Here is a 26,102-nt window from a genome sequence, read left to right as displayed (position 1 = left end):
AATACCCTGCCACCAAAATGATACTCACCCAGATCTAAAAGCTGGCTTAATACACATACTTTGTTATTCTAATGAAATGTGTGTGGGACTTATTGTGTCTCTCACTAATCCTGGGGAAAATCAGAACAAACAGGTCAAATAAATGAACACAAAGCTCCCCTCATCTCAGCCATATCTTAATATTTTTCTCTTGATAGAAGTCTTCATCCAAAGAAGCTAAATCTGGGAGGCTTCTAAAATGATAAATCAATTATGAAATGGGAACCTCCATTACAGTCTGTCTACTTAATGATTTGACAAGTTAATTAATCTCCTAAGTAACTGTAGAATGTCTCCTTGGTAAATTATAGAAACAAACTTTGGCAGATTCCATAGGTCTTGGCTCTACAGTATCAATAAGACTCCAGAAAGTTATAGATAATAGACACTAAGTGAGGTCAAGCTGCTTCCATAGCAGTAGCTTGAAGTGTTTTTTGCCTGAGGGTGTTTGTGCTGCTAATTATTTTGCTGTAGCTAATTATGGTTTGCCTGTTTACTTGTGGCGAAGTTTTCAAGAGATGCCTTTACTCCCTACAGAAAGATATCAGATCATGATAGGGAAGGACGGAACCTCCTGTCTCGTTAGAACAAAGGCACTGTCTGCCTCTGCTCAACAGACAACACAATTACAGCTGACACAATAATTGATGCTGAAGTTTTCCAGTGAGAAAGATGGACACACATTATTACCCCATCAATCTTGTTCCAAATGGTGTCTTGTATCTCTGGTTTTTCCTACTGTGGTGGCAAATTGACTGCAGCACTCCTAACAGTCAGTTTCTTTTCCCGGTGGGCTGTGATGGGCAGAGGGCATCTTGCAGGGCACAAGGAAAAACGTGAACCAGCCCAGAGAAAAGACCAGTCGCTGTGAATGGAAGTCAGGCTTTCTTCCACCACCTTCTTTGCATGCTTCCATTTTCTTTACACAGTGTTCATTCTTTTTCAAAGGAAAAAAAGAGGATGTCCAACATCTACTTACTATACATGCACTGTGCACATGGCTCCGTTGCACTGAGAAACCATCTGACTGTTAACAGCTACTGTCCCTGATTCAGTTCTATCCGAGCCTAAACACAGACTCCTATGAGATTTCTGCCAGATCTGCAAGTATTTGGAAACCCCGGTGTGAATGAGATGTGTGTCTATTTGACAACTCTCCCGTCTCCTAATCTAAGCATCAGTTTTGCCCAATTTAAAACAACATTTGGCATCTAGTTTGTGTCTATTTACTGTATTTCGTATGCGTCATAATGTATACATTAAATTCGTGGTATAGAGCTTAGTCTAAAGCCTACATCTACTGCCTTGAAAAGAATTTCTGCCCATATCTTAAAAAGTCTGATTTCTACCTGTCTGCTTCTTTTTTCCAATAGCTGAGTAGAAAATTATTTTCTTTGGTTAATAGCAATAATACAATTGCATATTCATTTAACAAACAAACAAACAAAAAACAAGAATACAATATAAAGCCACATAAAGTACAGTGTCTGGCACAGCTGTATTATTCCCATAATGAATAATCACTAAAGATATTACTGTGGATGCAGTTACCATGCAGCAATGTGAACAAAATGCTTTGGATGGAAAATTGTACTTCAAGAAAATGTATGCAATAGTACAAATGTATTACTGCCCATTAATATGTATTAATTCAATGGAAAACGCCTGACTGAGCTGGTTTACATAGATTAGGATGGCAGGCAGTGAAAGGAAGCACTTGGACTTGGTTAAATGGGCTGTGAAGATAGGAGGAACTCGAATCCAAAGTGCAGAAGCAAACCACAAGATAAGCTGTCCGGTTACGCAGGTATGGTTTGTTCCTTCTCTCATTCATATCAGTGTTTTTATTATGACAAGGAATCAGCATTCGGTGCTCTTGATGCATAGGCTCTACTCAGTCCTCTTGATTCTGCATTTAAAAACTTTCTATTTCATAATAATGCAGTTTGCCTCAAGTTAGCTACTTAGTAGGAATCGTCTCATTTGTTTTAGTGTATTCAGGATGCAGAGTCTGAGCTCCTGTCATTCTTGTCATAGTCAAGAGAAGCTTCTCCGTGTCTAAAATGCTTAATTCGCTCACAACTCTAACTCCTGTGCATGGCAGGCAGAGTTGTTGTAGTCCTCTAAGCTGCACAGATGCAGTGAGGTATTCCCACAGCCTTGAGGAGGAGCTTTTGCTGAGACACATCAGTGTTTCAGATGATGCCAAATGTGCCCTTCTGTCCAGGCATGGTTAGTTACACATACAAAAAAAACCAACAACAGTAATTTCACTCTCCCTTCTGGCTAAGAGTCTTGTTATGAGACAGACTATTACAGCAGTCATATGCTTGACATAAGATAGATCTTCCATTGTGTGCCATTTGAAAACAAACAGGGCAGTTTGTAAAATAATGCTTAGATCTGGTGGTTCTGTCAGCCACACGTCCTACACAAAGTCCCACTTTCTGTATGGGGATAGGTGACAGATTCACTCTCCTCTGCTTATGAAAGAGGGCACGCTGATTTGGAGAAGGTTTTGGTGAGGAAAATTAGAATAGTTGCTCCATGGGTAGGTATGGTTGGAGGAGAAGGTAGACTAGTATACAGATCTAGTCACCAGGGAGAGGGAATGAGCAAGGAAGAGAATCTGCCTCTGGATTGAGGATTACGGGAATATCAACATGCTTGGGAAATCACAGCTTGAACCTCTGATTAATCAGCTGAGGCAAGTGTTGGGTCAGCTGCGGGAGCACAGGTGAAAGTAATGTAGCTGTGCTCCCAGAAGGGGTGGACTTCGACTCCACCTCCTCTGAGACCTCATTTAAGGGCTGACCACCACTAAGGCAGCATCTCTTGGAGATTGCTCCCTAGTGGAGACTGCCTCAGCTTTCCAGTCAAGGCATTGACATTGGTGAGTTTTCCTTTGCTAATAACCTTTGACTGTTTACCACCATTTTAGTTAACATCTTTATATTAGCCACCCTTACACAACAAGTAGCGGATGCTTGAAGTAAAACATGCACTTAATGGGTTTTAAGGGCATGGGCATGTATCCTTCAGTGTACAATAATGGAATACTGATAAGTTACTACCACTGCTGTCCCTTTTAGATCTTTACTAGTAAAGTAAAAATCATTCCCCCCTGTTGTATTAGGTGTGCGTGGACACTCAGGATGTATCGTGATAGGCCCTCCCCTTCTAGGTCATGCATATGTAGAAGAGATATAGGTGAAATGGGAAACCTATTTAAGGGACTCACACATTCAAATAAACGCCATTTTGCTGTTCACCATACTGGTGTCACCTCAGTGATTGGCCAAGTTGCGGTCTTCCAGGGAAGTCGAACAACTGAAGTCTACACCACCTCCAAAATAAAACAACAAAAAGACAACAACAAAAACACCTCTGCTGTGAAATGCTTTTGTGATAGCAATCAGAACAGTTTAATCTTTTGCATTCATGATAGCTACTAATTCTGTACAGATGAGACTGCTGAAGTTAAAAAAGAAAACAACAACAGCAACAAAAAAGAACAGCTTTGCCTTGGAAGAGCACCAGAGAGAGTTTTATTTAACCCCATTTGTTTGTAGAATCCTCTATTTATAAGAAGGAAAAGATATGGTATTTTGGCAGCCTTTGTTTACGTGAACCAGCTTAATTTAGATACTTAGAACTTGTCCTTATAGCCCTTTCCTATTGGGGCACCAGTGTTTAATCAGGCCTGAAGGAATGGAAGGGCAGAACAGAAGACCTTGTCTTTAGGAAAATATCTTTATGTTTGACCTTGCTAGGACACTAAGGTTATCCAAACCAGTGAAAAATGATATCACGCATGACTACAAAGGATTTACTGTCTCCTTTGCCCAAGCAGCCTCATAAATTGAATGTGTAATCCACAGTCTTAGCCACATCCTCTTCCAAATTCATCTGCCTTGCATAAAACTTAGTAATTTCCCAACATACACAGCTGACCAACTTGAGAGCAAAGATTGGGGTCCCTGTAGTGTGTTGAATCCCTTTCCGCCAATAAAATCCTATGATATCTTTAATGGCCACTTTTTATCTAGGAATTTTTGAAATGATGGAGCTTGGATCGTTCTTTCTGTCTAAGTTTATATTCACATGGCTCCCAGGGCTCTAGTGACATTCTAATAAGTGTATTGAATTTTGAGCTGTTCAAGGGTTTTGTATATTATTTATGAGAATGGATTGATTTCTCTCTCATGTGGAGGAATATATGTAAAATTGAGTTTTGTTGTGGTTGTTTCTTTGCTCAATGTCTCTGATATGATCATGGCTTCATAACGATTTCAATGTATTATTGCCAGAGGTAGTATAAAATAGGGAGACATTATCCTTCATGTCATAATTCTTTCCCTGCCGAACAAACTCAAAAGCTTTTTTGTTTGTTTGCCTATTGATTCTTATTTTAGAAAGTAGTAAATTAAGTGAATGCTGTTAAACAAGAGGCCAAATTTCCCTTAGTTTCAAGTCGGACTTCAATTAGCTGCGCTTCCATGATATGTTATGATACTATTCATGGGGAAATTATGACACTGTCAACAAATCAGCTCCTGTTATTATCATCGTGAGCTCAAAAATATAGATTTCTTGTGCAGAACCCTTGTTACCTTTATAAGGTGATCTCAGCTATTGTGGTTGGAAATAGTGACAGGGAACACCTGCAAGTTACAATGGCATTATAGGATGGATCAGTCTCAAAATAAGTCTGGGAATTAGAGGGAGAAAGAAAAAGAGAGAGAAAATATGGGGTCTTCAAGATGCTCTAGTTTCTGCCATTGAATCATTCCAGCTGTGGAGCAGGTGCAGCAGGTTCTCAAAGCTCTGAGTGGCCAAAACTTATGGGACGCAATAAATTTGTCTCCTTCCACTGTTATTTCACTATAGAAAATGTCAACAGAATTAGAATTCACTGGCTTTTACAGTAAGAAAATGAGGAGTTATCAAATTAAGTTAGTTGGTGGTAAGGTGAGAGCATACAATAGGAGTGTCTTGTACACAAAACATTCTTCATTTCCTGGATGCTACGTCTTTATACGGGTTCAAAGACCAGACAATGTTTTGTCACTTTTCAAAAACTATTATTTTTTCTTTATTTTTTCATAATTTTTCCTTCAGTTAATTGTTAAGCAGCTGCTGTGGCGTGTGACTTCAAAGCACCCTGGTGTTGTTCTAAAAAACAAAACAGCCTGTACTTAGACCTATTTGCTTGTAAACACCAGCTTACCAGTTTCCAGCCTGCTAAACTGTTCGTGCCCATCGTGTCAATCTGTTTTTCCAATGCAGAGATCACTCTATAAGTTCCATCTAACCCTCTGCAAACTGAGGCTGGAGGCTATGCCTAGAGAAGGAAAAATAATGTATCTGACCTCATCAGATATAACTACATTTTACTGGAGCAACATAATTTAGATTGACCACTGTTGTCTGGATGAAGGGCAAGGTCATTTTAAAATGTGAGTAATACGTCTCTGTTGTCGGGGTGTAGGATTCACCTCTGAAATTCATATTAAAGGGAATCTCACAGCTATCAGGGAGTTGTGAATATTCCATTTCAGTCTGAGCAAAACATACCTAACTGCAATGCAAAAATACATGCTAGAAACTGAACTGCTGAGATATGGGACACTGAGAGTGAACACAAATAATTCTAAGCCAGGGTACCAGCAGGGGACTGATAGAACATATAACCAGGAGATTGGCTGTTTGTTTCCTTATTCATACTGTTTTATGATTTCATTTCTGCGTGCTGATTAAAAAGTGGCTAAAAAACAGTGATGGAGATGGAATATTTGGGGAATGTACTGTGCAAGTTTCCCCCAGACCAGCAATGATATAGCCTTTCCATCTTGAACTTAGCAGGCTTTTTAAAAATCATTTCTCCAAATTGATGTTCACTGTTCTGGTGGAATGAAAACTTTCTCTGAAATCTATGCTGAATGTGTCTGTGAATATATTTTTACCAAACGGGTACCTTTTTCTTTTTTTTGTTTTTAGCAGCCTTGTCCTTTAGGTTAAAGTGTTCTTGTTCCCACCTGGTGTTTACAGCACTGATATATCCGTGAATTGCAAACATAGCTATCTCAGTCTTTAACGTCAGACTATCTGGTAGGAATATATGTCTCCAGTCTCCCAGTCATATGCTCCGTTCCCTGACAGCTCCTTTTTCTGACTACCCCACTTCAGGGTCATTCACCAGATCAGAGATCCACCCTTGCTAGGATCAGTACTGATCCTTACTGGGATCAGCATTCTCAAGCAGAAATACACTAGTTGCTATACCCAGACCTCACACTGACTTTCTTAATTCTGACATCACATTGATGAGTCATAGCTATCTACCAGGTCTTCTAAGTCTTTCTTGTTGTGAGGAGCCCAAAATTGAACACAGTACTCAAGGTGCACTTTAAACAGTGCTGAGGTTTTCCAGGTTTGTACTCACAGAAAAATATCTGTACTGTTTGTACACAGAGCATTTATGATAGTTCAAGCCAGATTAGGCTCCAGGAAACCTCTTTATGATACCCCATACTATCCTTCCTCCTACCTGACACTTCATCCTTGAAACCAACCCATTTTTTCCCTTCAGCTGTTTCCTTGTTTGTTTTACAGTGCCTGTGCTATACCCCGTCTTATCCAACAAAACAATTTCTCATGCAACACCGTATCGAATGCTTTACTGAAATCTAGATAGATTAGATCTACTGCATTTCCTTTGTCTAGAAAATCAATTATCATATGAAAGAAGGATACTGAGATAGTCTGAAACTCCGTGCCTCTCTATTTAACATTTAATCCTGTTTTACATTTACTTCCTTGTCTCTAATTATTCTGTCCTTAAGAATTACTCTGAAGACTTTGCATAGTCATGTCTGCTAGTGATCCAAATGCCTTTGACCTTGGTTTGCAAGGACTGTATGCAGTGTGGCTCATAGATGTAAGATTCAGGTGCAAACAGCAGTGCTGTACCATGACATGCAATAAGAAGAATCTGTGCATGGGGACTGCAACAGGGGACTGAAAATAATGCAAGGCTAAAACTAGTAGAAATTCAGCAAGGTGTAAAGGGGGTATAATTATTTACCTTATTCTCATATTGTTATTTAAAACCCTACCAGAGACAGGATTTTGTGTTGAAGAACCTCTAATCTGTTGTTGTACAGCTATTTTAGTGGTCTTCTAATGAGGATGAGCTTACTTTGCTTCCACCAAAGTGTACATTGCAGAAAAGGTTCTGGCGTGTGAGGGTTCTTGTACAAAGAACCATCTGCAGATCTACTGACTGAATTACGTCCCTTTACCTATTCTGTCTTTTATATCCCATCCACCATCTCCCAAAGAGAAATTCAGATGTGACAGAAGTATCTTCTGCACCATTGCTTGATATTTTACTAACCGCTTCACATCCTCCAGAAGTACAGAACCAGTAATTGGTTTTGCAGGGGCAACACCTCAGAGAGAAATTACGTTATTTCCTTCTTCTCTTTTCTCTTGTTGCTCCTTCCAGCCCTGTGAAATATACTATCCTCGTCATACTGAAGCTGCCATAAATGAAAGCCATTATGAGCCCTATTTTTAAACAGTTGATCATTCAAAGGCAAAGATTCGTTTTCTTTCATCACCATGCTGGGTGAAAAAGGTCAGGTTTGGGCTGCAGTCTAAAATATATTTCCTCTGAATGTTTTAGCATGAACCTAAGTATTGTTGAGCAAAGATGGGCCAGCAAGGATCCAATATGAAGAGACATCACCACTTCATCCTGTGAAGCCACACAGTCTGCTGAGGTGGAAACCTCAATCTAAAATACTGAATAATTATCCTTCATCCTGCAAGGAGTCTTGACTGGATTCTCACAGTCAGGCTCCCTCAGACTTTGGGAGACACATGAATCAGATCTGTTTTTCTAATCTGTGCTCATAGAAAAAGAAATTATCTCAGCCCTTTTTAAAGCAGGCAGGAATAGCAGGAATTTCCAGGAACCTCAGAGAGACAAAGAACAGAAACACGGTGTCAATAACTCTACATAAATTTTAACCTCTGAACAGGCTTTTGGATTCAACTGGGATGAACAGGGTAGTAATACTGAAGGGAGAGAGATCCAGGATTGAAAGAGAAATTTGACCTGCATCGTAGACAGATGATCTGTTGGAAGAAGAGTAAATGCAGGGTAGCACAATGGCAGTTAACCTCCCTGCATCCGGATTTGTCATCCATAAAATGATAGTAATGATACTTGCCTTTGTGAAGCACTTTGAGATCTGCAGTGGAAAAGCAAAGTACAGAGACAGATGCTGTTATTTCAAAGGGACAGGGAATAGCAGGGGTTCATAGATCCCAGAATTGCAAAATAGATAAATATTGTGGGAAGAACTGTGGAGGTCGGTTGTATCCTATAGTTTATTGTAGCTTTAATAATGTTGGTGGCTTTGCTATTCAAGTACAGTATTGCAGGTAATTACTCTGTTGCTTCCTAACTATCAGGATGGGGATAAGAAACTGTTTTGCTGGAAGAACATGATTGGAGCCAAATAATCTGGTATGGACCACAGCTAAAGCCAAGCAGGGCATGCATGCCAGGTAACCAGAGCTCCTGAAAGCTGCCAGGCTGATGACCCCATGGTCATATCCCAGGCCTCACGGCTCAGAGAGCATTGTAGATATTTACATGGCTGTAATTGGGAAAAGTTTTCAACTGAATGAGCTCTCCAGTTCATCCACAATGAGATAAACTATCTCCTCTATCACATGTGTGTGGAGACAGCCTGGCAAATCAGTTTACTGACCCTATGTTGCCATCTCTCATGCAGAAGGGATGAGCTGAGGGGATGGGAAGGGGGAGCACACAACCATCGCCTGCCCAAGGCCCACGGCCACCTCCACCGATCACCCACTGTCCTGTCGACCTCAGTGCAGCGCCCTCGCCTGCAAATTGCCACCTATTGCCTGCACAATCACGGACATTTTGAGCAGCTTTGAATACCCCCATCTGGATAATAACAGAGCGGGAGCTTCAGGCCAGGCCATCCAGCTGAGCTAAGTACAGGCCTGAGGAGCTGTGCTGAGGAGAGCGGCTCTCTGGCAGCATGCAATCACCCACAGGTCAGCCTGTTGATTCAGGAAGCAGCTCCTTCACTCCATCTGCCTCAAATCCCTGCAGACACTGCAGGTCAGGCTGGATGGAGCTCAGAGCACCTGATCAGCTGTAGGTGTTTCTGTTCACTGTGGGGGAATTGGACCAGATGGCCTTTAAGGGTCCCTTTTAACTCAAATAGTTCTATGATTCCCCTCACTCCCTTTCTTCTCTCATGTTTTGCTTAAGCAGCGAAGAAACCCCTGGGATGAAATGCATACCGTTCCCATACATTTTGTATTGCTCTCTTCAGGGTCTTCTCCCCACATTCAAACTGAACATCGCGAAACCCATCTATCACCTGTTAGAAAGGGACAAAAAGTGTCTTGATCAAACTAAGACAATTTTTTTTTCTTTAACTTTCAGCTTGAAAACAACTAGTCAAAAACAATACAGAAAAGCAGTGTTACTGCTAGTGAACCGAACATTCAATTACCTGAAAAGCTGTTATTCTCATTTCAGTATCGGGTCTTGACCACAGAGGGTGGTTAATGTGCAGCACTGCAGTACACACAGCCCAACCTGCTGCAAGATGACTCCCCCAGATGGATCCCCTCCATTGAGGACAGTATAAGTCAAACATTAGAAGGTAAGCATTCCCAACTGAAGGCAGAATCGAATTCAGCCCGTTTTCCTTAGCTCACCTAAGGTCTGAGCTGCCATCTGGCCATACCTATTTCTCTTCACTGGCTCTCAAAAGACCAACACTGTACCAAATCAGAACCATTCCCCATGTGTGAAGCTGGCTTGAGAAGGTTGTAGAAATGTAGGGTTTGTTTTCACATAACTCCACTTCTACCATACCTTGAGGACTACACAATGTATACCAGCACACTGTGGCCTTAATATGAGTTGGGCATGGACTTGCTCTGATGCAGCAGAATAGACTCTAGGGAAGATGTCCCTGACTCAAATGCTACTGTCATTGCCAAGGTCTGTGAGCTCAAAGATGGATCCTAGACTTGCTGCTGCATCTGAGGATCATCTTCTGCAGTAGGAGAAATTTAATACCGCACCTCTGTGAGTGTGAGATGAAGCTTTATAAATTTCTTAGTCCATTTCTCTGGCCAAACAATTTGTGCACGTGCTTGAAGCCTTCCTGCCTCTGACTCATCTCATTTTGTGCTCCACCTTGTCTTTGGGATGAAACCTTAGACCCACCAGATTCTGTCATCCAGAATGAGGTTTGACAGTAACCATAAAACCTCCCTGGGGGAAGTGTGAGTGCAAGCAGCTGCTGAAGCCACAACAATGGGACTGTGTGGCAGTTCACATATCTGGTCTGCATGCTGTCAACATATCACCCTTCCAGATACACAAGCGATGCTCTTTTGTTGGCCTGGCTGATGCACCACCACTGCATCACTCCAGCACAGCTCAGTGCTTAGGGGAATGCAGGGAGGCAGCTGCAGAGCTCTCTGTACAGCATCCTATCCAGATTCTGTTCTATCCAGATTCTGTTTCTGTGGGATGCCAGAGTGGAGGTTATCTTTTGTGGCTCCTACATGGCTGCATCGTCCCCATCTGGCTCAGATGTCAGCCAGCCACTAGGGAGCAGCTCTTTTGCTACTGTGATAGGAGTGTGATCTTTGTTTTTTCCAGTAGCTTGATTTGGCTTACCCAGGGAAATCACAGCAAGTGCGTTGTGCCAAGTCTTGATCCCAGTGAAGTCAGTGACATGGCTCCAGTTGACCTCAGTGGGACCATGACTTAAGCAGCACCATGTAATTCCTATAGGCTTCTTGCACAGTTTATGAAGCATATGTGCTCTCTCTCTTTGCATGCTTATTTGACTTTCACACTCTTGATGGAAATGTGTCTTTATAAATTTACAAATAGCACAGCAGCTGTGTGTTTATATAACCTCATTTGAGGGCCACATGTATTCTCACCCTTGTGCTATTAATATTTATACTGTCGCAACCACATACACACAAATACCTTGCACACATACACATGCATGCTGCGGAACAGTACGGAAAATAGATTAAAAACACTTCTTAGTCATGCCCTTTCAAACAAAAACAAAAACAGAAAGGCAGAAGTAGATTCTTGAAAGACATTACGAAGGAGCTTTTTATTAGATCCTGGTGATTCTGTGCAAATTCCTGTGCTGTTAAGCTCCTGCACAGCAACACCTCTCCCTGATTCGAAGTCATCAAGTTGCAAAAGTTTAACACAACAAAGTCAGATGTTTCAGCCAGTCAGGAGACAGACAATTAATAGGACACACAGGACCTTGAGCACTGCAGGCTATTGATGACAGGGCAAGTGACTCCAGCTGCTGTGGTGCTCCCCAGCCAGTGCAGGCATCATTGTTCAGAAGGCCACAATGAAGCTGGTGAACAGCACTTGGCGGAAATTATTCTTCAGTAAAAATGCAGAATCAGGCTGGTTCAGTCAATCTGCAAATTACTCAACTTGCTTCAAATGCAATCAGGAAAAGAAAAACGGCCAAAAATACAGCCTGGATGCTTTATTTTGATGATCTCACATGAAACATTTTGATTTTCTCAGCCTGAAAAAAAAAAACAACAAAACCTTAGCATTTTTTATTTCACCTCCACTTAATTTTTGGTATCCCAAAAGACTAAAACAATTTGCCCCATACTAAATATTAATTATTTCTTGCTTAGGTAGAGAAAAAGACTAGAAATTATCATTTAAGTGTGGCTAGGTGTAATTTCTTCTCTTTCCCATCCTCAACCCTGTGTTTCCCATTCAGTCAAATGTAGGGAGACTAATCTAACCTTTATTTAAAGGTCCTGGGAGCAAAGAGCAAACACATGAAAGTGCAAGTAAGATGGTCTGTGTACACTCATTTGCACAGTGTGCACACGAAGCAAAGAGCAAGCAGCCTTGCTAGGTCCCCTCCCTTCTTTTTGCAAGGAAACTTTGCTATGAGACCACATGGCCACTCTGATGCCAGCAAGTTCCCTGCAGATGGAGAGAGCAAATAAAAATGTGCATATTTACATTATGCATGCAGATTAGATAGTGTGCATTCCTCACAGCCTGTCCCTGAAACACCCTCCAAGAGGAGTGTGGGGGAGAATGCAAAGTTGAGTCCAACTCTGTTCTCCCATTGTCTCCCACACTCATGCTCTTAACCATGTACCCTGATTGATTAACCCCTTCCAGCACCCTGGGTCATGGATAAAACTGCCAGTGCCTGGCATTCTCTACCTTAGTGCAATAAGTGGGAATTGTTTTTTGTTAAAGCACTGCTGAACTCAACAGACAGCAGTAGTATCTGCAGGAGGGCAGTGGAAATGGTGGAGAAATTAATTACTGTGTTTCTTAACCTTGTCATCTCATCCCTGAAGGACTCTCCAAGCACCCCACCTCAGCAACCACAGCCCGCTCCCTCTCAGATGTGGTTTCAACCTCTCTCTGGTTGCCTCTCTCCAGTGCCCATTCTTCCCCCAGCCTCACCTCCTTATGCCCTTAAGGGGATGACCTAGAGCTGTGTGTTACCTGCTGAGTGTAAGTGGCTGCTTATGTCCCTTCCCATGGACATCATACCTTGAGTTTAGTGAAGGTAGGCTGTTGGCAGGAGTGAGGAGCAAGCCAGCAGTGGACCTCTCATTGTCTGCCCTGCGGAAAGTCAGGTGGAGCTTCTTTGAAAGTACACGTGCAGAAAGCATCATCCCTACCTCTCCCAATACTGTGCTGGATGATGTTTAAGCTCAAAAGCCTTGGTTTTTGCTGGGCTGTGCCTTGAATGCCTGCCCATTCACAGTGGAACTACCAAAGGAAATCATCAGCTTGCTCTATGACTCCCTTCCTTAATGGGCCTGGGGCTTCTCTTTCTCCACAGCTAGACATCTGCACCTACAAAAATCTACAAGGAAAGAGGTCCAGGGTTAACCTTTCACTGTCAGTTATGGTAGCAAGAACCTCTGGGCAATCAGAGATCATCACTTGGGCCATGAGGAATCACCCTGCTTGGTGCACACACTCCTGCTCTCATCTGTATCTCATCTCTCATGCTGCAGCATTCATGTTTGCCCTTCCAAATGAGGTTCCTCAGGGCATTTGTTCTTCTTGCTCTTCACGCTCACTCACACATGCTTCCCTTGCCCTCCCACACAGCTCAGCATTGCAACTCTCTATTAGTAAGTTATGCCCCATTTCTCTCCAGGAAATCCTTGCCGGGCTCCGCCAGCTGCCACCTCACTGACAGATGTTCCGCTAAGGCCCACTCCATCATTTTTACATAGTGGCAGCCTGGTTAAATATTTCACGCCTCGCTTCAAATTTGTTGTGCTCCCAGTCACAGGGAATAGCATTGCCAACTCTAACATGGGTCATGCATGACCCTGGGGTGCCGATCCCTGAACTCTTTCTGGTCTTTCTCGCAGGTGGGGCACAGCGCTGTGCTTGGGAAGATGTTTTCCTTTGAAATAAGGCTGAGCTACAAGGAAAAATGCCTGCACAAGAGCTTTGCAGAATATAAGGTATGGAAGAACGAGAGATTCATGGCATCTCTTAGGCAGATGAATAAATTACACTTTTTGATATATTTTCAAAGGTGTAGTTTGGCAATTTATATCCATGAAATGTAAATGCCTCTGACTTCTGCCATATAAAGAAATCAATAGAAAAGCATGAGGTTATTAAGCACTGCTGAGTGTGATATGACCAAAAAAATAATAATAGAGTTGATTCTGGGATGGAGCCCTTCTGTACAAGAAAGACACTGAGAGCCTGGAGCACATCCAGAGAAGGGCAGTGAAGGTATGAAGGGTCTGGAGCACAAGTCTTATGGGCAGCGGCTGAGGGTACTGGGGTGGTTCAGTCTGGAGAAGAGGAGGCTCAGGGGAGACCTGATTACTCTCTATAACTGTATGAAAGGAGGCTGTGGCAAAGTGGGGGTTGGCCTCTGCTTACATGTAACAGGAATAGGACAAGAGGTGAGGGCCTCAAGTTGTGCCAGGGGAGGTTCAGGTTGGACATTAGGAAAGAATTATTCTCCTAAAGAGTGGTGATAGACTGTCACAGGCTGCTCAGGGAGGTGATGGAGTCACCATCCCTGGAGGTGCTCATGAACTGTGGGGATGTGGTGCTGAAGGACGTGGTCAGTGGGTACGGTGGGGGTGGGCTGGGGTTGGAATGAGTGATCTTAGAGGTCTTTTCCAACCTTAGTGATCCTATAGCTTTAAAGGGATGTAAGATTTATTGAGGGCAGTGCAGGTTTTAGAGATTATGAAAAGTGAGTCTTCAGGTATGGTGCCATCTTGGCTCCTACTGACAGGCTTTATAATGTTCTTATTGCTGTGAGAGCAATGGTAGCAGAGTAAATGAAATATAACTTAAAATCATAAGGAAGCTGAAACAATTTCCTTGTTTCATGTTGCACATTTACCTCTCGTCTTCAAAGATCTTGCACATAGCTATTTTATTCTGTTCTAAATTGACTCTCACCACTTTCACCAGCATTATAACTGGATGCTTCCAGTATTACACCAGGGAACGTGACTAACATCTCTTACAGGTTGTTTGTGACAGTTCTTCCTTCTCAGGAAAGATATTATGGGCTGGACCAAAGCAGCTGTTTCTGACACTGATAGCTCATATGGCTGTGCAAGATTAAAATTGTAGTGAAGGGGGGGAAAAAAAAAGAAGCAGCCTATTTAAGGTCCCAAATCAACCTCTAAACATCTGTGAAGACTTAAAATTTGCAAATTACGTTTTTAAAGAGCATCCAGCTCTCATTCATGGAGCAGTATACAATATAGCACATTCAGAGCTTTGCAGCCCCGTTTACATTAGAGTTCCATCACAGTTATTTTCAAGCACCATAACTCGGTAGGTCAATCCCAGTCCTGTTGAGCTCTTTGAAGGTGAAGCGGACCAGTTCCCAGAATGGCTAGCAGAAAGTAAAACAATCAATCAGCCCATTGCTGTTCTAGTGTATATGAAAATGTGATAATGACCCCAGGTTTTACCGTAGAAAGGGAGCTCCTGGTGCACTGTGTGAGTGAGGTTGACACATCACCACATTTACAGCATCTTAAATGCAGATCTGGAGTAATTTAAAAAAAATAAAGATGGAGGAAAATAGTAAAGTCAATGTGGCACAAAGTAGCACACAAGTGTTGTGAATAAAAGCTTCAAAGGGTACTAAAGTGCCATTGATTACCTTTGAGAGGATCTTAAAGATTTCAAGTCTCAATAAAGGACTTAGACATACACTGTAATGTGAAACCATCTTCTCTACATTTCCAATAATCACTTCTTCTCCAGTAGATGAATTCAAACATAAGCATCCTTTCAGGAGTTTCTAACTAAAGGTACACAAGGAAATCACAAGAAGTTACATTCTTGTTAAGTTCAATAGTATTACGCCCTTAGAAGAGCCTCCAATGTTCACCTCTGCTTTGGCAGCCAAGATTTTAAGGGGGATTAACATGCTTAGTCTTTCTGATGGCTAAATATCTTGCCTATCTGGGAATCCAATCAGAATTCAGAGGTGGCAATAAGATGCCTCATCACCTTTCTCTATATTTTTATTGTACCTCATACCATGGCTTGTTTTATAGAAATAGAATCTAATAAACTAAGATCATATACTTTCGGGGAGAGGAGAGGAGGAGAAAATTACACGTTTGGTTGATAATGATAACAAGATTGCCGTATGAAGCATTTGAATAGATACTGACTGTCATTTTGAGGAGGAATTTAGAACAAAGCAGGATAAGCGTGGTGTGGATGAAGCAGATTCAAACCTGACAGACTGCAAAATGGAGATGGGGAATGAAAAGGGGAATTGTTCTGTGTTTCCTCCAAGGACTTCTAGCTCTCCTGTAAAGCAGTGACCTCTAGAAGCAGAAATCCATGGGTGATTTTAGTCTAGAAGATGAACTCACTGTCCTCTAAGACAACGGCTTGAAGAGAAAGAGAAGGAAGAAGAACAAGAGTGAGCTGGTATTAACTGCAGGCAGGTATCTGTGCTGGAGTACTGCATCATGTGTTGGTCATCACGGTTCAAGGAAGCTGTTGGGAAATAAAAGGTGTTTCAGAAAAGCTGCAGTAATCATTCCAAAGATAGGAAATGTTGCCTTTGACTCCAAGACCTTTATCATGGTACCTTACCAAAGACGAGCTGATAGGCTGACTTTGTCAGTCTGGAAATGTTGGGACCACATATGTGGCAATAAGATCCTCAGCCTGGCAGATAAAAACAGTGAACTACAGTGGCTTGAAATAAGAACTAAACTAGTTTGGCTAAGGATGTGCACAAACTTTACAGTGGAAGTGATTAAGTACTGGAGCTTTTTGTAAAGACTGTGGTGGATTCACAACCATTTGTGATTATTACATCAAGATCTAATGGACTTTTACAATATTCTTCAGAGAATTGATTCATGGAAAACTGTGTAATACAGAGGCCAAACTGAATGGTCATACTGACAACTTCTGTCTTCGTCACCTCAGAACATGACGAAAGGATTTCACTGAGGGATGCTGTCATGCAGAAAAACTTAGGTTTTGTCTTCCATTGCCAAATCCTCCAAGGAGTGAATCACATTCACTTCACTGGGGAGGATGGAGACAGTGAAATCTTGAATACCTTGTCCAGTGGAATTGATGGCAGGAGCAGAAGCTACAAGCCTAAAGAGTTTTGTACAGTTACCATAAAGCATCTTTCCACCATCATCTCACCTTTCTTCAGTACTACCTTTGTTGTTGTTGCAACCCTTGAGCCATTTTTCTCATTTCTTTTTGATGCTTTGGGTTTGTTTTAAGCCTGCTGAGTGATGATGATTCCCAGCATGGAGGGTGAGTGAGAAGGAATGACAGCAAGGCATATTCTGGGAGTGCAGCCCTCTAAATGCACAGGGGCAGGTTGCTTTGTGAGGGTAAAACTGGTGCCAGAACCCCACCCTCTCTCCTTCTGTGCCAGTACCTGCATGCTGTTAGCACGCAACCTGCAGCACTCAGACAGGAAGCAGCTTGTGTTTGCAGTGACCTCCAAATAGGGCAGCCTGGAAATGTCACAACTCCTTACCTTTGCAGCCAGCTCTTAGGAATTGCAGCAAGAAGCTCGGTCAGGCCATGAGCTGCAGTATGGAGATGCTGTCATGCAGGAAATCTTGGCAGAAGTCTTCCATTGCCGAGTCCTCTCCCAGCACCACACAACCAACCCAGTCAAGTGAGTGACAGCTACTAACAGGCCATCTCCCTGCCTGGCTCAGTACCAAGTCATGGAACCAATGCTTGCCAGCGCTGTGCTGCATTACCTAGGGAGAGCTGGACAGGTGGCATGGGCTGGAAGCCAAGGAAAAGCAGTTCATTCCTGGAGAGCGATCTTCCATTCGAGGCAGCACATGGCTCAGACTTGAAAGTCAGAGGAATTTGATTAACTTGTTCTGTTTTGTCTGAATAGCTCTTTTCTTTTTTTCTTTTTTTTCTTTTTTGCACATGGCTTCTGGCTTCTTTTCCTGTTGTTGAGCACTGAAACTCCATCACAAAAGCTTCATCATTTCCTAGCTTGTTATTTTAGTCCTTCAGCACTATATGACTGCTGGTTCACCTCTAGCCATGGTGGAAATGGGAAGAAACAACCAGCAGCTCCTTAGATCATGTAAAAAGACCTGCAATGCAAAAATGCCTTTCTGCCAGCAGCCATCCCCACCTGCATTTCCACACTTCTCCAGCAACATAGTGATGCTATCATGAGATAAGAGATTTACTTCTCTAAGTTCAGGAAGATTATTTGCAACAGAAGATATTTTCCAGAGTGCATGACTGCACAGTGGTAGGAGGGAGAGAGTTTCCTTGAAAGGTCCCTATACCCTTCCATGCATTTCCCATTCCTTAGTAATTTCTCCTCTGCAGGCTCGCCCTACCCAACCCTGCTTAGCTGGTAGCTGCTGAAGGAATCAAAACACAAGGTATGGCAGCTGCATGCATCCAGTGGGAAAAAAAACAATTCTACATGCACAAGCCTAAAAGGGAGAAAGAAAAGGAGAAGGCACATTAAAGGAAAGACATTTGCAGCAGGCTGATGTGTCCTTGACCAAAGGAGACATCAAAGACAGCTTCAGTGATTTACTTTCTGACAGGCCAGCATCTCCGTGATTCACGGAGCTAATCAATTAGGTGATACATTCCCCCTCCCCACCACCCCTTTATTTTTAACAGCTTCTTGCCAAGAATGGAAATGCTCCAGAACTGAATGGGCACCAGCATCCAGACCGTGCTGCAAGAGCTGAGCTGAGCATCCCTGCAGGTCTGAAGGGAGATCAGGGCACTGCCAAAGGGGATTTGTCACGGGGAACAGGGGCATCTACCCCCACTGGTAGTGGATTCCACATTTTCCTAGGTCTTATGATATGGATGATGATGTGGAGCCCTTGCATTTAACTGGACTTATGTCTATCTCTGCCTCCCAGATTCTGTGCCGCGTGAAAGCTTTAAAAGCCTTCCAGCACTTGAGTCCTTAAGCCACATGCAAACAGAGCCTTGCCCCTCTGATACAGACGTCCTCCTGAACATATATATGTACTCCTGCAGGCAGTAAAAGAGACCCTTTCTTAGTCTTGGAGGTTAAACCCCAAGTGACACTTAGTAATCCCTGCTTTACATTACATTCAGGAGTGCAGATTTAGGCATACACAAAAATAAAAGGTGAACAGAGAAGTGCACAGGCATCCTTTGTGCATGTGCATATTGATGTTCAGGTGCCCTATCCACACGGCATGCATTTTACACATGCTTGCATGTCAACATGTAAACTCCAGCCTAAATATATGCACCAGCCTAACGCCAGTGGCTTCTCTGCTGATTACTAATGGGGAAAATATTAGTAAAAGCAGCTCTCCCATTGTCTGCCTCTTCTCAACCATTCCAGGTGGGATGCAGGAACATAAAGCATGATTTTACATCATAAACCATCACCATCTGCAGTGTCAAAACCCTTCAGAGCCATTCCATTTTGAATCTTTGATATCCAATGATCAAAAACAAAACACAGGAATCCTGCATTTCCCAAACACCACCTTGAGGGAGAGTGCAGTCCATGCAGACTACATCAGTGTTGGCTGTTCCTAATGCAAAACAAGAGACACGGTCACAGTAGAGCAATTCTTGGTGAGGAGAGGGCTCTGGGAGGCACAGAGGCTGGGAAATGCATCACAGCAGGCTTCTGGGACTGTGAGCTGCAGCTGGCCAAGTACTGCGGAAAGCAGCTCATGTGCAATGTTTGTGCTTCCTCCCTCCTAATGACAAGCTGCAGAAGTCCGGTTACAATCTCATCTAGAGAATTCCATCTAGAGATGAAAGCAGTTGTTGGGGTTCAGAGAATAACCCCCCACATATGGGATGTTCTGAAGCCCGTGGACAGAAATCGTTTCAGGGACACACATGGGGATGAAAACACTTTGAGTCACAGCCAGGGTGTGAACAAGGCAGTCAGCACTGGGATGCTGAGCCAGCCATATCAGCAGTTGCAGTGTTTAAAATTTCATTGAAGATAATATCACAAATCTCTATCCTTTGTGCCTGCAAGTCTTCTCTTCTGAACATGGCCGCTGTTGTGCTTCCCATGTGAATACATTTACGCTCAGCTCAAAGCAGCAGGAATGAGTCTGAGCAGGCACAAAGCACCAGGAGAAAGAAATAGTGCTGCTTTGATACAAATCCAGGTTCAGGATAAAGGTCCATTTATGTCTGAAAGAATGGAGATTTCTTCCCTGCTTTAGTCAATAGCTGTGAGTTGTCCTGGTGCTTGACGGCAACTGTTTCAGGCTAAGTCTAGGTGAATGTTTCACTACTGATCTTTGTAGAGGAAGGAAGATGCTAACAAAGAAGAGAGAACTGGAGATCACCATCAGATGGAAATTTGGTAGAGAATTTGGGAATTAACACACATTTCAGTCTTGTTTAAGGCCAGGCTGGATAGAGCCCTGGGTAGCCTAAACTGCTGGGTGGAAACCAGCCCACAGTAGGGGCTTGGATCTCAATGATTTGAAGGTCCCTTCCAAACTAAGACATTCTGTGATTCTAAGATCATGAGACATAGCATGGTTGCATAGCAAAGAAATCCTCCCTCTGGGTTCAGACTGGAGATTTCTCATATCTCACTCTGTCTCACAAGAATCAAAGAACAGAGGCATGAAGCTGACAGTGTTACCCCAGGATCCCCCCACGTAACACTGAGGATGCTCAGCACTCCCAGCTGAGCCCTGGCTCCTGGCTCCCTCCAAAAGCCTCCTGCGAAAACAGAGACATTGTTGAATATTCTCTGATTTGATCTGGATGAAATCTCTCATCAGATCCTGCTGCTCTTCATGGCAAAATACCCACAGGCAACAGAGTCCAATTTTTACCCGTTCAGCTTCAGGCATAAATTTGCTGTTTTCAAAGTGGAGACAGCATCAGATGGCAGAGCGAAGGGAAAAAAAGAAGAAGGAAAAAAAAAAGTCTTTCACCAGCTGTGAAAACTGCCCTTTTAATTTTCATGAAAAGATATGAGACGAGAACAAAAGAAACTGTTCTGCTGTTCCTCACTGGTGTAATCGACAGCAAGTATTCCCATTGAACTCTGAGGTGTCATTAGCTGCTGGGTCTGATTTTGGCTTCCCTCCTTTTCCCCTGGTGAATTACCTCCTTCAAGACATCGCCTCCTAAATTCACATTCAATTTTGGGGGGCAAGTTCCGTCTGTTCTGCTTGTGACAGGAAAATGGTTTGTTCCTCTTGTCCTACCCAGGTTTCTCTGTTGTGGTAAATTCTCTACCCATTTCTGTTACTCCACTTTGAGGCCTCCCTTCAGATGTTACTCTTTCTGTTTTACATCTACCCCATATCTCATTAAAGCCGCGCATCCATCCAGATTTCTGCTCATTACAACAGGCAGAAAGCTCTGCTTATGGGAATGCAGTTATAATGAGGGCAAAGAGTATGGCTCAAAAACAACTTCTAATAGCTCATTAGCAAAAAAAAAAGGGCTAGTCAGACACTGCTGTAGCTTCCTCATTGTTCCTCAAGATCTGAGAACTTTCCCATTCCCAGCCTGGGGAAGTTAGCAACGTTTAGTCTTCAAAATCAAGGCAACGCTGTCTTTCTTCTTCTCTGAGGTCTGTCTCACAGCCCTAGAAGTGCCCTGGACTCCCGTGTCTTGTGATATTGTCTGCAGATTTCATGAGTCACTTAACATGGTTGCTTGGTGCTCATCTATCACCCCCTCTACATCTGGGAAGTCGTGAGGGGGGCCAGCACTGCTCTCTGACAACCAACTGATGCTCTCTTCACTGGCACAGGCTGCCCAGAGAGGTGGTGGTGCCCCATCCCTGCAGACACTCCAGGTCAGGCTTGACGGGGCTCTGAGCACCTGATCAGCAGCTGTAGGTGTCCCTGTTCAGTGCAGGGCAGTTGGACCAGATGGCCTGGTAAGGACCAAAAACTTATTCCTTAAATCCAATTTAAGTCTCCCCTCTTTTAGTTTGATACCATTTCCCCTCATTCCATCACAACAGACCCCGCTAAATAATCTGTCCTCTTCTTCGTTATAGACCCCCTTTAGACACAGAAAGGATGCCATCAGGTCTTTCTGGATTGTATAGGCTTTACCCAACCCTTGCTCAACCAAAGTGAGTAAACACTAAGTCAAAACTGAGTATGGACCTTAGGATTTATGTACTTATGTCATTGCAGGACCATCACTGGGGATGAAGCAATTTACACTGTAAAATATCAGTGTACTAAAAGCTTAGGAGGAGCTTCATGGAACTGACAGCTCTGTTCATGTTTTCTGATTAGCCACTCACAGCACCTATCAGAGAGAGAGACTTCATCGTCAGTGGTATTTAATGTTGAACTTCAGTTCCATTGAGTGTAAGCTTAAAGCATAACATTTTGACAGCCTCACAAGATGCTGTCTGAGCTGACACAGAAGAGGACTCTTCTGAACTGGTGATGTCTGGCCTTCAAAGGACAGATGAATGATTACCCACAGCCAGACAGTGCTCAATCCCTGGGGACAGAGGCGTTGGCCTCATCCAATGGGACTAAACCCTATTGCAGTTTCAGGACTGTTTGCTTCAACACCTTCATGCGCCTGGCAGTGCTGCCCAGCTGGAGATAAGCAGGTATCAACCCCCTGGAGGAATATGCTCCTCAGTCAAACTATTTTGAAAGCATTTTATTTTTAGCCTGTCATTCATAATATCTCTTGTGCACGTCATGGTGACTCATGCTTTGTTCCTCCTTACCCAAACGGGTGCCTGCAGAGACAACGTGATTCCTTGTTTAATGCATGGTCTCTCTGTTTGAGGGCTTGTTGTTTCAGTGACGCCTGGAAGCAGCAAGGGTTGTTTCTCAGCCGAGCACTTTTATGCTGAGAGAGTTTGCAGAAATGTCCTTTTGTGGTTCTTTTTCCCCATAAGAAATGTGGTTTAAGTAAAATGCAGACGTGGTAAATGCATATGCTCTGGTCACATCCATCTGAAACAGAAAAGGCCATCAAATGGAAAAGCAGCTGTTAATGCAGAAGAGACCATCCTGTGCATCACGTTGTGCTTCTCACATCCCTGCCAACCCCTTCACAGATGTTCAGCCCGGATGATTCCCCAGAACATCTGTGCCACATCCTCTACCTGCTGCAAGCCACAAAACGCCTCCCTGCAAGATCTCCTTGTAAACCTCAGACCCTGTGTAGAAAACACAAAACCTTCAAAATGGTACTGCATTACAGAGAAAAAAATAATGGAAGAGATCAAAGGCAAAGAAAGGAGCAAACAGTTCCTAATAGTTGCCTCATGCTTTCTGTGCGGATTGGTACTGGCTTTTCCAAATGTACAGCTATGGCACTGAGCTCACAGCACTGCTTTTCGTTTCCCTGGAGCTCACGGCTCACCTCAGCTTTCTCTGATCCCTCCAGTGAGCTATTAGAGCACCAACTGTTGGGAGGTTGTTTTAGCAACAGTTTGAAAAGTGATTTTTTACGAGCTGTTTATTACTCTCTCAGATTTATGATGTTCCATTCAGACCGATTATGTGAAATAATAATAATAAAAAAAATCTCTAACAAAACATGAACTAAAACCAAAAAAAGGAAGTTTCTAAAGAAAACATGGACCAGAGCTACACTTCCTTTGTTTTAATTTTTTTCCCCCTTTTGGAATAAATGTTAGAATTAATTTAAGTCAACATTGTCAGAAGCAATAGTTGGTCTTTAATATTTCAAACTTCAGGCATCTGTCTACATGAAGGTTCCTGTGAATGAATTTGGTTGTAGAATGAGATATATGAATCTGTGTAGGAATCCAGGCTGCTCTTAGCAGTAAAAAAGGATGTACTTTGAGCAGCAAAAGGTTTTTCAACTGTTAAACTTTTTCAAAGTATAATTGCACTGGTGGAGATCTCTCCATAGCCCAAACCTGCACCAAGCAGAGCTTGTGGGAAGGATTTCTTCTGCATGGATCCTGGGCTACACAAATTAATATCACATCACTCTGCTAAGAAAAATTCAGCTAGATGTGAAAGGGGAATTCTTCCACCAACAGCGCTGATCTCTGCGCTTGTACTTTGGATGAAAGATGGTCTGTTGAGAAATTAGGGGTTTTTTTTTCCTTATTTACCCTGTATTTTCCTTTAACAATCTCAGCTGGAGATCAAAACTCTCTGTCCAGCAAGAAGGGAGTTATCCCATTGCTAATGCCAGCACTGATGACTGCAAAAAAAAGGTTCTGGGAATTGCCAGAGCCAGCCCTGGGAAATCCAGTGAGACTGAAGGTTGGCCACCTGGCTGAATGGTTCAGCTTTCCCCTGACAGTTAATGAGATTAAATCCCAGGAGAATTCTCTGGCAATTACAGTGGATGTTGGGAATTTGGCTCCCATGCAGCAATGAGATGAGAGGGAATGGCCCCAAGCTGTGCCAGGGGAGTGTGTTCAGTCTGAATACTAGGAAAATTTCTTCTCTGAAAGAGAAGTGGCACAGCTGCCCAGGGGAGTGGTGGAGTCACCATCCCTGGAGGTGTTCAAGAACTGTGGGGATGTGGCACTGAGGGACGTGGTCAGTGGGCACTATTGGTGGATCACCAGACCAGATCTTAGAGGTCTTTTCCAACTGTAATAGTTCTATGATTCTGTGAGCAGTGCTGGCCCAAACATCCCCTTCTAATGAGGAGGTAGTGAGTTTCTGAGAAAGGAAATCTTCCTTGGCTGTGGAAGCACCAGTATGGCCCAGCCCTGGCACATCACTCCTGAGTGCTTTTCATGCTTCTTTTAGGGGCTGTCCATTGACTGAAGTGGCTGCTGAGAATAAGCTCTCCTTCAGCCCTTAAAAACAGTTCCTCTCAGATTGAGCTGCGACATCAGGATTGAATTAAAGATCTTCAGTCTCCACGGTAATTAATACCCATTCATCAGCTTTAAAAATCACCTGTGTGTAATAAATGCATGAAGTTAAACATCTTGCTGTTGAGCCTCTGCTGGTTGTCACCGAGGCAGGACAATTTATGATGCCTTTCCTGAGCATCCTGTCAAGGATTCATGCATGTCGTTCCTCCAAAGGCCAGATGCAGCCAGAAGAAGATGAGAATTCAGCGATCTGCCCTGCTGCCTTATTACCCTGCGTGATCATTTCCGATAAATGTTCCTGTTTAATCATTTCCCTGCATCAAGCCCAGGGTTCTCTTATGTTTGTCTGTGTCATATTAATAAAGGTCCATCTGGGAGGACACTGGGGGTGGAAATGATTTGACCAAGGTTAAGTAACAATTGTACAAAATTGTTTTGACATTATGTTAATGTCTGCTCGTGCATTATCCCCAATTTAAAGTTAATCACCAAAATTACCATTGCATTTCCCAAAATCTAATGAAATAAGATTTGTTGAGGTGTGAATAATGCAGAAATTGAGAAGCATGCTGTCACTATTAAAAAAAAAAAAACAACCACAAAACAAAACCAACAACCAGAAATAAGCTGCTGGCTTTAACTCTCTGAGTGCCCACACAAGCTGAGATGGGTTCACAGATTAAATCAGACCTTTACCACCTCAAAATTGTGCAGAGCGGGGTCTGAGCAAAATGTGTGCTCACAGAGCACAGAGTCCCACTCCCTGTCTCAGCGCAGGGCTATGGGCAGACTTCCCACATTAATAAATATAAATTGGTGCTTTAATGGTCAGTGGGTTCAATCATGGCTTGGCTGTGCTAGGATGAACATAGCTGATCTGTGAAGATAAAGATAGAACACTGCTATCATGGAAAAGCATTTAAAAAGAAAAGGAGTCATTATCATAAATTCATATAAAACTGCTATGTATGGGTAAACGGTAGCATGTGGAACCAAAAGAGATGGAGGAGTCTGTTTGCTTCTCATGTTACGCCTGAGTGAATATAGGCAGAAAGAAGGACGAATAATGAGGAAGCATTGATGCTGCAGTGACACGAGAGCCCGGTCCACAGCCCACTCATCGCTGATCTTCAAAATTCAACTAACTCCTTTCCCACACAGAAGCTTTGTACACAAAGAACTCAAAGCAAAGGATGTCACAGTCTGTGCAGCTGGGGAGAGGATTTTAATAGATGTTTCTCTAGAAACCGGAAAATGGGAAATAACTGTGGAGCTGAACCAGTGCTTTAACCACTGGGAGAGAAAATACGGTAGTTAGGTCTAGAAAAGTGTGTGCAAACAGCACATCTACAGACTGAGTGCTCTGAGATGTGAGTGGGGTGTAAGTGGAAGGGCAGGAGACACATTTGGAACTGGTGCAGGTGGGAAGAAAGGGAAAATATTTGGCTGTGGCAATGGAGCACAAAGCTGCCCAAAAGAGATGAAGAGCAAGAGGAGTGAAAAGAGCCCAAGGAAGGATGGAGGAGAGAAACCAAGCTCAGACAATTGCTGCAGTTTTCCTTCAGAGCTGCCCCAGGCACAACTGGAAGTTGCAATGAATTACTTAGCGAGAAACACATT

The 26,102-nt window shown here is 43.0% G+C and overlaps 1 long non-coding RNA gene across 2 annotated transcripts in view; it reads left to right on the top strand.

Annotated features, from left to right (window-relative positions):
* The window catches only part of LOC107318812, a 189,395-nt gene that overhangs the window by 110,432 nt on the left and 52,861 nt on the right, over nt 1-26,102 (top strand). For both annotated transcript variants that reach the window (XR_004308598.1, XR_004308597.1), the window contains 2 exons: nt 9,635-9,761; nt 13,537-13,632. This is a non-coding gene — a long non-coding RNA (uncharacterized LOC107318812). The remainder of the gene's footprint in view (nt 1-9,634; nt 9,762-13,536; nt 13,633-26,102) is intronic.

This window comes from Coturnix japonica, chromosome 10 (assembly GCF_001577835.2).
Source record: "Coturnix japonica isolate 7356 chromosome 10, Coturnix japonica 2.1, whole genome shotgun sequence".
Taxonomy (NCBI): Eukaryota; Metazoa; Chordata; class Aves; order Galliformes; family Phasianidae; genus Coturnix; species Coturnix japonica.
The sequence above is the reverse complement of the archived record's forward strand: the minus strand, read 5'-3'. Positions and strand labels throughout refer to the sequence as shown.